The sequence below is a fragment of the Aegilops tauschii genome, chromosome 3 (assembly GCF_002575655.3).
Source record: "Aegilops tauschii subsp. strangulata cultivar AL8/78 chromosome 3, Aet v6.0, whole genome shotgun sequence".
Taxonomy (NCBI): Eukaryota; Viridiplantae; Streptophyta; class Magnoliopsida; order Poales; family Poaceae; genus Aegilops; species Aegilops tauschii.
In genome coordinates this window covers 255,689,656-255,702,318 of record NC_053037.3, presented here as the reverse complement: position 1 = coordinate 255,702,318, position 12,663 = coordinate 255,689,656, and positions in this window count along the sequence as shown.

Here is a 12,663-nt window from a genome sequence, read left to right as displayed (position 1 = left end):
TCGGGCGTTGCCCATGTGGCTTTTTTAATTATGTTCCTAAATATGTAAGACAATTATTATCCACTATCATCGTCCTTATATTCATCATGCTTGCTATAAGTCGCAGTCGATGCTATATAGGTCCGTCGGATCTTACATCAAGACCCGTGCAAAACTTTCTTTTCAGATTTTCATTTCTCTCTCTTAAATCTCAGTCCAGTGAGACATATAGCCACGCCGTAGAACAGGTGCTCGGGAGCCATTAATGGAGACGTTGGGAGGGAGGTGCGCAGCGGGTAGCGGTCAAAGGGCTCTCCTGCCGATGAGCACGCGCAGGGGTCTGATCGCACGCCCCCCGTACTCAAATAGCTACCCCACACGGCACCTCCTAGCCAATAAAAAAAGGGGACGCGTGGCGGCACGCAATCGATAAGTTGAGCGCCCACGGTTTCAATAATACTTATGTTTCTGATTTGTGACGTGACAACACTTGTTCCAAAATGACTTTGTTGATTGTTAATGTGTGCGCCTTCGCAAATCTGATAGAAAAATTACCACAGACCACTGCCTTGTTGAAGAGGACCGGCATCATCGTCGAGAAACTTATGGACGCGAATGCCATGCTGCACATCGAGCGCAGAAGGCTGGTGGAGGAATCCGTGGATGCTCTCAAGCACCATCTTGAGGACAAGAAAGAGCTCATCGCCGCTCGCCGCATAGACTAGTTCCCACGGCCTGCAGCAACGCATCAAGAAAGTAAGATCAGCGAGCCAGATCGTTATCTTCCTTCTTCTTTTGCCCTTGTGTATTTCGGGCGTTGCCCATGTGGCTTTTTTAATTATGTTCCTAAATATGTAAGACAATTATTATCCACTATCATCGTCCTTATATTCATCATGCTTGCTATAAGTCGCAGTCGATGCTATATAGGTCCGTCGGATCTTACATCAAGACCCGTGCAAAACTTTCTTTTCAGATTTTCATTTCTCTCTCTTAAATCTCAGTCCAGTGAGACATATAGCCACGCCGTAGAACAGGTGCTCGGGAGCCATTAATGGAGACGTTGGGAGGGAGGTGCGCAGCGGGTAGCGGTCAAAGGGCTCTCCTGCCGATGAGCACGCGCAGGGGTCTGATCGCACGCCCCCCGTACTCAAATAGCTACCCCACACGGCACCTCCTAGCCAATAAAAAAAGGGGACGCGTGGCGGCACGCAATCGATAAGTTGAGCGCCCACGGTTTCAATAATACTTATGTTTCTGATTTGTGACGTGACAACACTTGTTCCAAAATGACTTTGTTGATTGTTAATGTGTGCGCCTTCGCAAATCTGATAGAAAAATTACCACAGACCACTGCCTTGTTGAAGAGGACCGGCATCATCGTCGAGAAACTTATGGACGCGAATGCCATGCTGCACATCGAGCGCAGAAGGCTGGTGGAGGAATCCGTGGATGCTCTCAAGCACCATCTTGAGGACAAGAAAGAGCTCATCGCCGCTCGCCGCATAGACTAGTTCCCACGGCCTGCAGCAACGCATCAAGAAAGTAAGATCAGCGAGCCAGATCGTTATCTTCCTTCTTCTTTTGCCCTTGTGTATTTCGGGCGTTGCCCATGTGGCTTTTTTAATTATGTTCCTAAATATGTAAGACAATTATTATCCACTATCATCGTCCTTATATTCATCATGCTTGCTATAAGTCGCAGTCGATGCTATATAGGTCCGTCGGATCTTACATCAAGACCCGTGCAAAACTTTCTTTTCAGATTTTCATTTCTCTCTCTTAAATCTCAGTCCAGTGAGACATATAGCCACGCCGTAGAACAGGTGCTCGGGAGCCATTAATGGAGACGTTGGGAGGGAGGTGCGCAGCGGGTAGCGGTCAAAGGGCTCTCCTGCCGATGAGCACGCGCAGGGGTCTGATCGCACGCCCCCCGTACTCAAATAGCTACCCCACACGGCACCTCCTAGCCAATAAAAAAAGGGGACGCGTGGCGGCACGCAATCGATAAGTTGAGCGCCCACGGTTTCAATAATACTTATGTTTCTGATTTGTGACGTGACAACACTTGTTCCAAAATGACTTTGTTGATTGTTATTGTGTGCGCCTTCGCAAATCAGACAGAAAAATTACCACAACATGTTGGTGCCATGTCATGACACCATGCCTAGTTTCATGATTTTCAGGCGTGTTTTGGATTTACAGGAATTAAAAAACCAAGTTTCTCAATCTTTCCGGCCGAGCCACGATGCCCAGATGTTTGAATTTCATTCCCATTTCTTGCATGGGACCTACAAATTCACCCAAGGACACACATGTAATTTTTAAAACAACTTTGGTGCACTGGAGCCTGTGCTTGTAGTTCAAATTTGAATTATGCACATTAAATGCGCAGAAACTCAATTAATGTATAAAAAGGCCAAACGAACCCGGAATAATTCCAAAATTTAGCACGATACTTCTATTTGGTCTAATCTGCCTGTGTAAAAAGTTAAGGTGGGAGAAGGTAGTGTACGTATGTCGTTTCGCACATGGAGGTGACACTTTCCCTCTCGGAACCACGAGTCTTCTTCAGGGAAGCTCTGGTTTGCAGGAAGCTTACACCAAAGCTTGTCCCAATTCGGCCAAAAAATTACCGCAGCATGTTGGTGCCATGTCATGACACCATGCCAAGTTTCATGATTTTCAGGCGTGTTTCGGATTTACAGGAATTAAAAAACCAAGTTTCTCAATCTTTCCGGCCGAGCCACGATGCCCAGATGTTTGAATTTCATTCCCATTTCTTGCATGGGACCTATAAATTCACCCAAGGACACACATGTGATTTTTCAACCAACTTTGGTGCACTTGAGCATGTGCTTGTAGTTCAAATTTGAATTATGCACATTAAATGCGCAGAAACTCAATTAATGTATAAAAAAGGCCAAACAAACCTGGAATAATTCCAAAATTTAGCACGATACTTCTATTTGGTCGAATCTGCCTGTGTAAAAAAATTAAGGTGGGAGAAGGCAGTGTACGTATGTCATTTCGCACACGGAGGTGACACGTTCCCTCACGGAACAACGAGTCTTCTTGAGGGAAGCTCCGGTTTGCAAGAAGCTTACACCAAAGCTTGTCCCAATTCGGCCAAAAAAATTACCGCAGCATGTTGGTGCCATGTCATGACACCATGCCAAGTTTCATGATTTTCACGCGTGTTTTGGATTTACAGGAATTAAAAAACTAAGTTTCTCAATCTTTCCGGCCAAGCCACGACGCCCAGATGTTTGAATTTCATTCCCATTTCTTGCATGGGACCTTTAAATTCACCCAAGGACACACATGTTATTTTTCAACCAACTTTGGTGCACTGGAGCATGTGTGATGCGGAGCATCCTACGGACATCACCATGTCAAGAGTCCGTTTGGCAAGTGACACGTGCGACATCTACTTCACATACATAAAGGTGAATCATCTCCTTTACACGTGTTCAGTTAACCCCTTCGAGGATGGTATACTACTTCACACCCCTCTTGTGTGCATGCATAGGTATTGTCGGAATGCTATGGACGACGAGGAGGAGTGCGAGCGCAAGTGTACAACTACACCATGCGAGGGAAGCATGGAAGAGAAGATGAAAGAAATGGAGCTGCTACAAGCTACAGCCACCGGACGTCCGGACGCCACCGGACATCCGGCACCTGACGCATCCCAGACGGCCGCAAGAACTACAGCTGACGTCCGCCAAGTCCCAGCGCCCGGACGTCCGCCAAGTCCCAGCGCCCGGACGTCCGACAACCTCCGGAATTCCGATGCCACTACACCCGAGAAGAATCAGCGGACTTCCGACGCGCGCCGGACATCCGGACCGTACCAAGCCACCGGACGTCCGACCCCCACCGGTCTTCCGGTACCTGCCTATGCGCAGCCGCGGGCCTTTGGCCTTGTATACCTCTCCCACTTACCCCTTCATGGCTTAGACTATAAATAGACCACCTCCACCTCCTTTCTAGGGTTAGCAAAGTGATAGCTCATTTGTATGTGAGCTTTGCTCCTACCTTCCTCTACTCTTGAGAGAGAGAGAGAGAGAGAGAGACCACCACTCCCATGGAGTTCAAGACCTCCATGTGAGAAGATCCTGCAGGATATATCATTAAGACCCCTCATGGGAAGATCCGTCTAGGATATCATCAAGACCTCCTCATGGAGATGAACTTTACCTTGTATCTTTCTCTTTGTTGTTCATGTACCTTGTGGATCTTGTGTGTTTGATTGTCTAGTAGATGTGTGATTGGACTTGTTCTTGAGAGTTTCCCCTTGTGATTTCTCTCCGTTCTTCCCCGTGTTCTTCGTGTTCTTCGAGGGAATCCACTCCAATCGTGAAAGATCGGGCTACTAGGGTTCTACCATACATCATCTTGGATCAGAGCCAGCTTGTCTCATGATATCATCTTGGTATCATGAGCCACATTGATCATGAATTTGGAGCCCCTACCCCTCTTTTTCTAGCTTGATTTTGCTGTGTTCTTCCCCAATTTCGAAAATCCCCACCAAAAATAGCCCCATTTTTTTGTGATTTGTTGGTTTTGATGAAGTTTTGTTGATTTTGATCCATGGATTTGTTTGGCTTCGAATGGATCTAGCATCTCCCCAAGTTTCGCCACTTTCCATCCATGAAATTTGCTCAATTTTGACCCCCAAATCATCAAATTCCGCCCAAAATCGCGCCCCGGATCTCAAATCTCGCGTTGACCCCGATACACCGGACGACCGACACTTTACCGGACGTCCGGAGCCCCAGGAACCACCGGACGACCGCAACCCCAAACCCGAGTTGAAATCAGCGGATTTCCGAGCCGACAGGACATCCGGCGACCGGACATCCGTCCATTTCCGGACGTCGGCTACCTGTAGATATCAACTTCGGCTGATTTTTGTTTAGGCCATAACTAATTCATCCAAACTCCGATTTTGACGTTCTTTAGCTCATTTTGAAGCTATTGACATCCCCCATCCCACAAAAATACTACCAACATCATTTGACTTCATAATTTTTTTGGAACTTTGGCATGTTTGCCTAGAGCCTTAACCACATCATCCGCATTACCACCATAGACTTCCGCAACCTAACCCATTTTGCTTGCCTTAGCATTAGTGGTTGCTTGAGTAGTGATTTGAGTCTCCTAAGGTGTTTCGACTACTTAGGGACGGTTACTTCTTCATCAACCACCACCATAACTTCTGCATAGGCGTGCCCACCATACACTTACGCCACCCCAACATAAGCCAATTTTGTTTGAGCTTGTTTGAGTTGTGGCTTGTGTCTCCTAAGGTGTTTCGGCTACTTAGGGACGTCAACTTCAACTTCGACACGCATAACCCATCATCCCACTTCTGCATTGCCAAGTGCAAAACTACCACCGCTTTCCGCTATCACCATTTGACTTTTGTCCTTGAGATTTTGAGTTGTGGTTTTTCCGTTTCCTAGGGTGTTTCGGCTAACTAGGAACGGGTCGACATCGGCAACACCGCATCTCATCATCGCCAAGGACGGTAACCTCGATGACACCATTGTATATTCCCCTTGCAATTGCATTGTTAACCCCTAGCCCATTTTGCATCACTTGCCTATCGAGACTAGCCATTTGAGTATTGCCGGCAACGTTACTTGTGCACATTAGTGATCTAGACCTTCCATTGCATACATACCATATCATCTTGGTATCATCATATCATCTCTTGTGTCACAAGATTGTTCCCGCATATACACAATTTCTATCTTGGTTTGTGCATTTCGCATAAGTGGCCATATAAAAAAAGAATAAGCTTTTAAGCAAAAAGAGAGAGCAAAGAAGCTTGTAAGCAAGTGTCATAGCATCATACCACATTGCATATAAGATTGTCATATCCGATCATCTTGGATCATCTTCAGAGAAACACCAGGAACCATACATACATAGCATACATGGGATAGAAAGTTCATCCATTTTTCATCTTATAGGTTGTGCACAAGTGTCGTATCCGCCTATTGAGCAATCGTGCTAGCGTATCTCTTGAGTTGCGCAACACGAGCGTTTTCCATGGACTCCACATTTTTTGCTCCTTCCTTTGTTGCATGACCCCATTTATCTTTCCGTGTGTGTGTTTCCGTGTGCCACATATTGCTAGTGGTCTACTTGTTAGGTGTGATGGATAGGCTTTACTTGATAGGTGTGAGTGAACAAGTCCGGTGTGATGGATAGGCTATTGGTCTACTTATTACCAAGTTACATTTTACATCAAATTTTTGTGCCACTATCCTCACCGAGCTACTCCATAAGCTTTACTTGATAGGTGTGAGTGAACAAGTCTGGTACCAATTCCACTATTTTTTCATCTCACATTGAGTGAAACGGGGTACATCCTCAACTTTGGGAAAAGTAACTTGGTATCGTTTATCTCATTTCCTACTCACCTCTACTTGAGTCTTGTGATGGATAGGCAAAGCATTTCACCTTTGGTCTACAACAACAATGACGAGTTCGATGCCACGAACAACTTCAACGATGCCAAGATGCAAGCTCAAATGGAGGAGAGCAAAGCCCTCATCAAGTCCTATAAGCGATCTTCCTCATCTTCGAGAAGACGCTCAAGAGCACATGCTTTCGAGCTACCATCTCCAGCAAAATCACATTGGCATCAACACCATCACCAACAAGAACATGAAGGTCAAGAGCTCAACGCCAGCAACCACTCAATGACTTCACCATCTCCCTTGGCATCTTCACCAAACGACTTCAAGGCATCTTCGCCTACGGACATACGACATCTTCGCCCACAAGCACCTCAAGAGAAGCTCCCCAAGATCAAGTCCCCGACTTCCACTAGCTACTACGACCTCGACACCGACCACAAGATTCCTTTCTATGGGACTCAAGAACCCGAGGAGTATCTCGAGTGGGAGCGCCTCATGGACGACTACCTCAAGCTACATCAAGTCCCTTTAGAAGATCAAGTGAAGTGTTCCACAAGAAACTTCCACGACTACGCATCGGTATGGTGGATTCACACACATTCGAAGAGCTATGACATGAGTTGGCCCAAGACGAAGAGAGCTTTGCGGCGAGAGTTCGTGCCTCCAACCTACACGGAACAACTTCTACGCCAATTGGAGAACACCATCCAAGGATCCTAGTCCATCGACGCGTACTTCAAGGAGATGAAGATTGCCTTGCGACGAGCTAGCGTGGACGACCCCATTTCGATGAAGTTACACTTCATGATGGGATTGAACAACGACATCTGTAAGACTATCTTCCTCGAGAACTACAAGTCCCTTGACGACTACTACATTGGTACTCTCAAGGCGAAACAAGAACTCATGAAGGCCAAGGCTTCTCGACCCCAAGCACACTTCTCGAAGACCAAGCTCCAACACGGCGATCATGAGGCTAGTATCACGACGATGTCCAAGCCCGACGAGCTCCAAGACGATGCTCCCAACTTAGACTTCACCGCCATCCCTCTTTGTGGCATTGATGATGCCGAGTCTACTTCGACTCTTTTTAAAGACGGTGCGGCGACGAGTACGACTACGGAGACCCTCAAGGACCAAGCTTTGGAGGCGAGCGACAAGGTGGTGGGCAAGGATGATGCTTCCATCTTTGGAGGTGATAGTGATGATGTGGCATCTTTGGCCTTCATCCACGGCGACGATGACGAGATGATCGAACATGGGATTTTCCCTTCGGTCATAGAGGAGAGCGATGATGTGCCATCTTCGGCCTTCATCCACGACGATGGCGACGAGACGGTTGAGCATGGGATTTTCCCTTCAAACCACGGCGACGTATGATGACTTGAGTGATTTTAGCCACCATATTGAGAATGAGAGTGACTTCACCACTAGCCCCATATATGATGTGTTGCCCTAATTCCCATGTGAGGAGAGCCACAACCCCCACCACTTGAGTGAGATGAGTGACTCCACCATATGTGAGTTTGAGTGCACCTATTTTGAGGGAGTGAGTGAACCACCACATAGAGAGAGTGAGATAGTTGATAGGGCATACGAGGCCACTTCGATTTCTAACGAGTTACGCTCTACCTCTATTGTGTCTTCTCATTTGGTGCTAGGTCCCATATATGATGACGCGCCGATTCGCGACGACCACGTCCTCCCTTTGGACAAGACGATGGCCATGGTGGAATATGATGCACCCCCCACATGGTTCCATCAAGATGATGATATTAACCACCATTTGGTCTTTCCCACCTCACCTACACCACTTGAGTGGAATGAACAAGGTAACATAGGTGAAGGTGATGCTCTAGTCCCACTAGTGGACATTCTTGACATTGATTGCTTGCATGATTTTGATCCACCTATTTCCATGCTTCATGCTAGTGCGACTTCCTCATGTGATGATTTATTGCCCATTTATGATGAGTATGATAATTGCCATGTGGAGTCTATTAGTTGTGATGCCATGTTACATAGGATTTCTTGTGACAATTCTCTAGGTCACATCATGTTTGACAATCCGCTTGACTTGTCATATGCTATGCATGAGATCAATCATATGTCATATTTGCAATCTCTTCGTAGTGACTATGCATATGCCATTACCATAAACCCAATTTGCACATATGGCATAGTTGACAAACCCATGGTTATTGGCATTTGTTTTTCTTGTGATGATATTGATATGCTTCCTTTGCATCATTTATCTCATATGCCATGCCATGACCACCTAGCTTCGAGTATGCATTGTTTTGGATGTTGTCCATTTTCTCCATATGATGTTTCCAATATTGCTCATGAGGAGACCCCCATGGTTTCCTCATACATTTTAGGAGATTTTGATCCATCCCATTCATTGCATGATCCCAATACTTGTGTGCACAATATGCTCCCCATGAATAAACATGCTATTGATGTGCCATATTCTTGTATGCTAAATTTGCATCCCCATCGTGTCATACACAATAACTATTCTTTCATGATGAATGACATGTTCTTATACCATGCATAAAATTTCTTGAGTGTTTGATTGTCTAGTGGATGTGTGATTGGACTTGTTCTTGAGTGTTTCCCCTTGTGATTTCTCTCCGTTCTTCCCCGTGTTCTTCGTGTTCTTCGAGGGAATCCACTCCAATCATGAAAGATCGGGCTACTAGGGTTCTACCCTACATCAATGTTGATGCGGAGCATCCCAAGGTCATCCCATTGATAAGGACATTACTACCTTGGATACGACCAAAAATATTGCATACATGCATATTTGTCAGGTGATTTCCAGTGCAAACTATTCAATAATCTATTTAAGTTCTCCAGAACAAAAATCCTTCACACACTTTTGTGTTTTGTCTAATTGCAGGTGTATGGGACATTTGTACAATCCACATATGAAGATAAGGCAAAAGGAGAAGTTTAGGTTCTGTTCAAAAAGTCCTCTCACGTCACTTTTGGGCCAAGAGAAGATAGAGTCCAAGTCTATCACGTTCTGGATTCAGATTCGGACTGCACAGACATACCTGAATCAAAACGCCACCAACTTTTTCATACGGACTCCGAATTGGGTGATTCTTTTTTTCTTGGAAAGTAGATTTCGTCCTCTTTCCAACCCAATTGGATTCACCTTTAAATTCGTCGGAGCATTGAGATATGGACGAAACAATCTGACGCTGCAGCAGAATCCGAGTCAAACAACAAGTCCAAAGAAGTTGCATCACCTCCACTTGGGCCCATGAGCTTTGTACGACCTAGGGTTGGTTTTAGGCTGCCTTGGGACGTCCTCCCACCTCCTTGGCCGCCACCCCTTGCTCCTATATAAGTAGATCCATCTAGTAGCTTTTTCCTGGGGATTTGTTTAGTTAAAAATTAGCCATTGCAACTTCGTGTACTTCGTTTGTGTCCAACGACCAGACCAAGACCGCTTACGGATCCCCACCATTATCAATACTTCATATATATTCGCAATATTCAGATTGCTTTATCATATTCTTGCTCGTTCTTCGATTGCTTGCAGGAATAGACCTTCGTGGTCAGGCTGATAGTGCTTCCGGCATCGTCAGTAACCTCAAGAGATTGGTTTAGCGATTGCTAAGGCGCAACGTCATGCACGTTTGTAGTCGGATCGTCAAAGTCGACTCCACCAAATCAATAGTTATCATCTCATCGAAAGATCGGGACACCCTCGCCTCTATCAAGTGGTATCAGTTTTCAGGTTGCTCGGTGAGAATTTCCAGTTTCCCCTAGATTAGATTTATTTTCTTACCTATTGTCCAAGAAAAAGCCACAAAAAAGTAGGTCTATTCATCCTGTTGTCCAAGCCAGTCCGAGCCTTTGCAATTTTCTTTTCATTGTTTGCATTATTGAATTATCGGTTACATCGTCGTGTCGAGTTGCTGGTCTTAGGGTCTAGTTCGTTTAGAGTTTCGAGTTCTGTTCACATTAGTCACGTCGCCGCTGCATCGTTATCCCTTCCGCTGTCCACCACACCATCCATCAATTTCCACCACGTGCTACCCATAGTTCATTGTCACAATCATAGTTGAGGTCGTTCACATCTTCGCTTGATCCAATCTGCATCTTATCTAGTTTGTCCTGGAAAGAGGGAGAGAAAAAAAGACAGAGAAAAAAAAGAGAAAAAAAAAAGAAAAAGAAGTCAGAGTAAAAAAAAGAGAGAAAGAAAAAGAAAAAAAAGTGTGAGAAAAAAAAGAGAGAACAAAAAAACAAAATTCAGATCTATCTAGACTCATAAGCAAGGGGTGGCGGCCAAAGAGGTGGGAGGACGTCCCAAGGCAGCCTAAAACCAACCCTAGGTCGTACAAGGCTCATGGGCCCAAGTGGAGGTGATGCAGCACCTTTGGACTTGTTGTTTGACTCGGATTCTGCTGCAGCGTCAGATTGTTTCGTCCATATCTCAACGCTCCGGACGAATTTAAAGGTGAATCCAATTGGTTGGAAAGAGGACGAAATCTACTTTCCAACAAAAAAGGAATCACCCAATTCGGAGTCCGTATGAAAAAGTTGTTGGTGTTTTGAGTCAGGTATGTCTGTGCAGTCCGAATCTGAATCCAGAACGTGATAGACTTGGACTCTATCTTCTCTTGGCCCAAAAGTGACGTGAGAGGACTTTTTGAACAAAACCTAAACTTCTCCTTTTGCCTTATCTTCATATGTGGATTGTACAAATGTCCCATACACCTGCAATTAGACAAAAAAAGTGTGTGAAGTATTTTTGTTCTGGATAACTTAAATAGATTATTGAATAGTTTGCACTAGAAATCACCTGACAAATATGCATGTATGCAATATTTTTGGTCGTATCCAAGGTAGTAATGTCCTCATCACCCATGGACCTACCTACGTCTCCCACAACACCACTTGGACCTATGACAAGAGCCCGAGCAAAGGCTATCGAAGATAAGGTGAACTCGCTCCTTTCTGAACTACCACTTTCTATACATGAGACATGGTTGCTACCTCAAGCGGAAACACTATGTGTGATCAGGTACTTGGAGGAAAGCCACTGAACATCTACATCCAATGGACAAGAAGACGAGGACACCAAGTGCGAAGGACAAGAAGAAGAGCCGCCACAGAAGCTACAGCCACCGGACGACCGGTCCAGACCGGACGTCCGGCCCCTGAAGGTCACGCCAGCCCAAGGTAACCAGGCCATCTAATGCTACAGTGGCCGGACGTCTGCCCAGGACCGGACGTCCGACATCTCCCAGGCCATGGACGGCCGAACCTCTCTGTACGACCGTCGTCAATTCAATATAACATAATTTACGGAAGTCCGAGGATCCCCGAACGATCGGACGTCGACGAGCCACCGGACGACCGATACCTTACGGACGTCCGGCCCCTGGCTGTGTCCAGTTGCGGGCTGAGGCCCATGTACCCCTTCACTTTGCCCCCCTTTTGTACTATGACAATAAATAGACCTCTCCCTCCTCCTAGCTAGGGTTAGCGTTGTGATAGCTCATTTGTGAGATACAGCCTCGCTCATCCATACGGATCTACTCCTCGAGATTGAACGCGGCCCCTCTTCGGATAAGATCCACCTTGGATTCAAGACCCCCTCTTGGGTGGCCCCATCAAAACCTCCTCACGGAGAACCGGTTACCCTATGTATCGTCCCTTGTTGATCGTGGATCGTGTATCTCTTTGTGTTTCGAGGATCTAGCACATGTGCAATCGAATCTTATTGGTTTGAGTGATTCTCTTGTGTTTTCGTTCATGTTTCCCCTCGTGTTCTTCGTGTTCCTCGTTGGGATCCGCTCCTTTTGTGAAAGATCGGCCATCTAGGGTTCCACCTCCCCTCTTTGTTTTCTAGATTGATTTTGTTGATTTTGTCCCAAATTCAAAAATTCCCCACAAAAATAGCCCCAAATTTTTATTATGATTTGTTGGTGTGATTATGTTTTGTTGGATTTGATCCATGGATTTGCTTTGCCATGAGTGGATCTAGCTTTCCCCTATCATCTCCACCATTTCCATCCGCAAAATCACCCGGATTTGACGGTTTTTTAACCTCTCCACGACGAACTCTAGCAGTTCATCCCATGCCCGAGATCGCATAGGCACGGACGTCCGACAGCTTCCGGACGTCCAACGACCGGACAACCGTTCCACCACCGGGCGTCTGAAGTTTCCTGACGAAACTGAAAAAGTTCAGTTCGGCTACCAACACCTCTCCACCTCCACC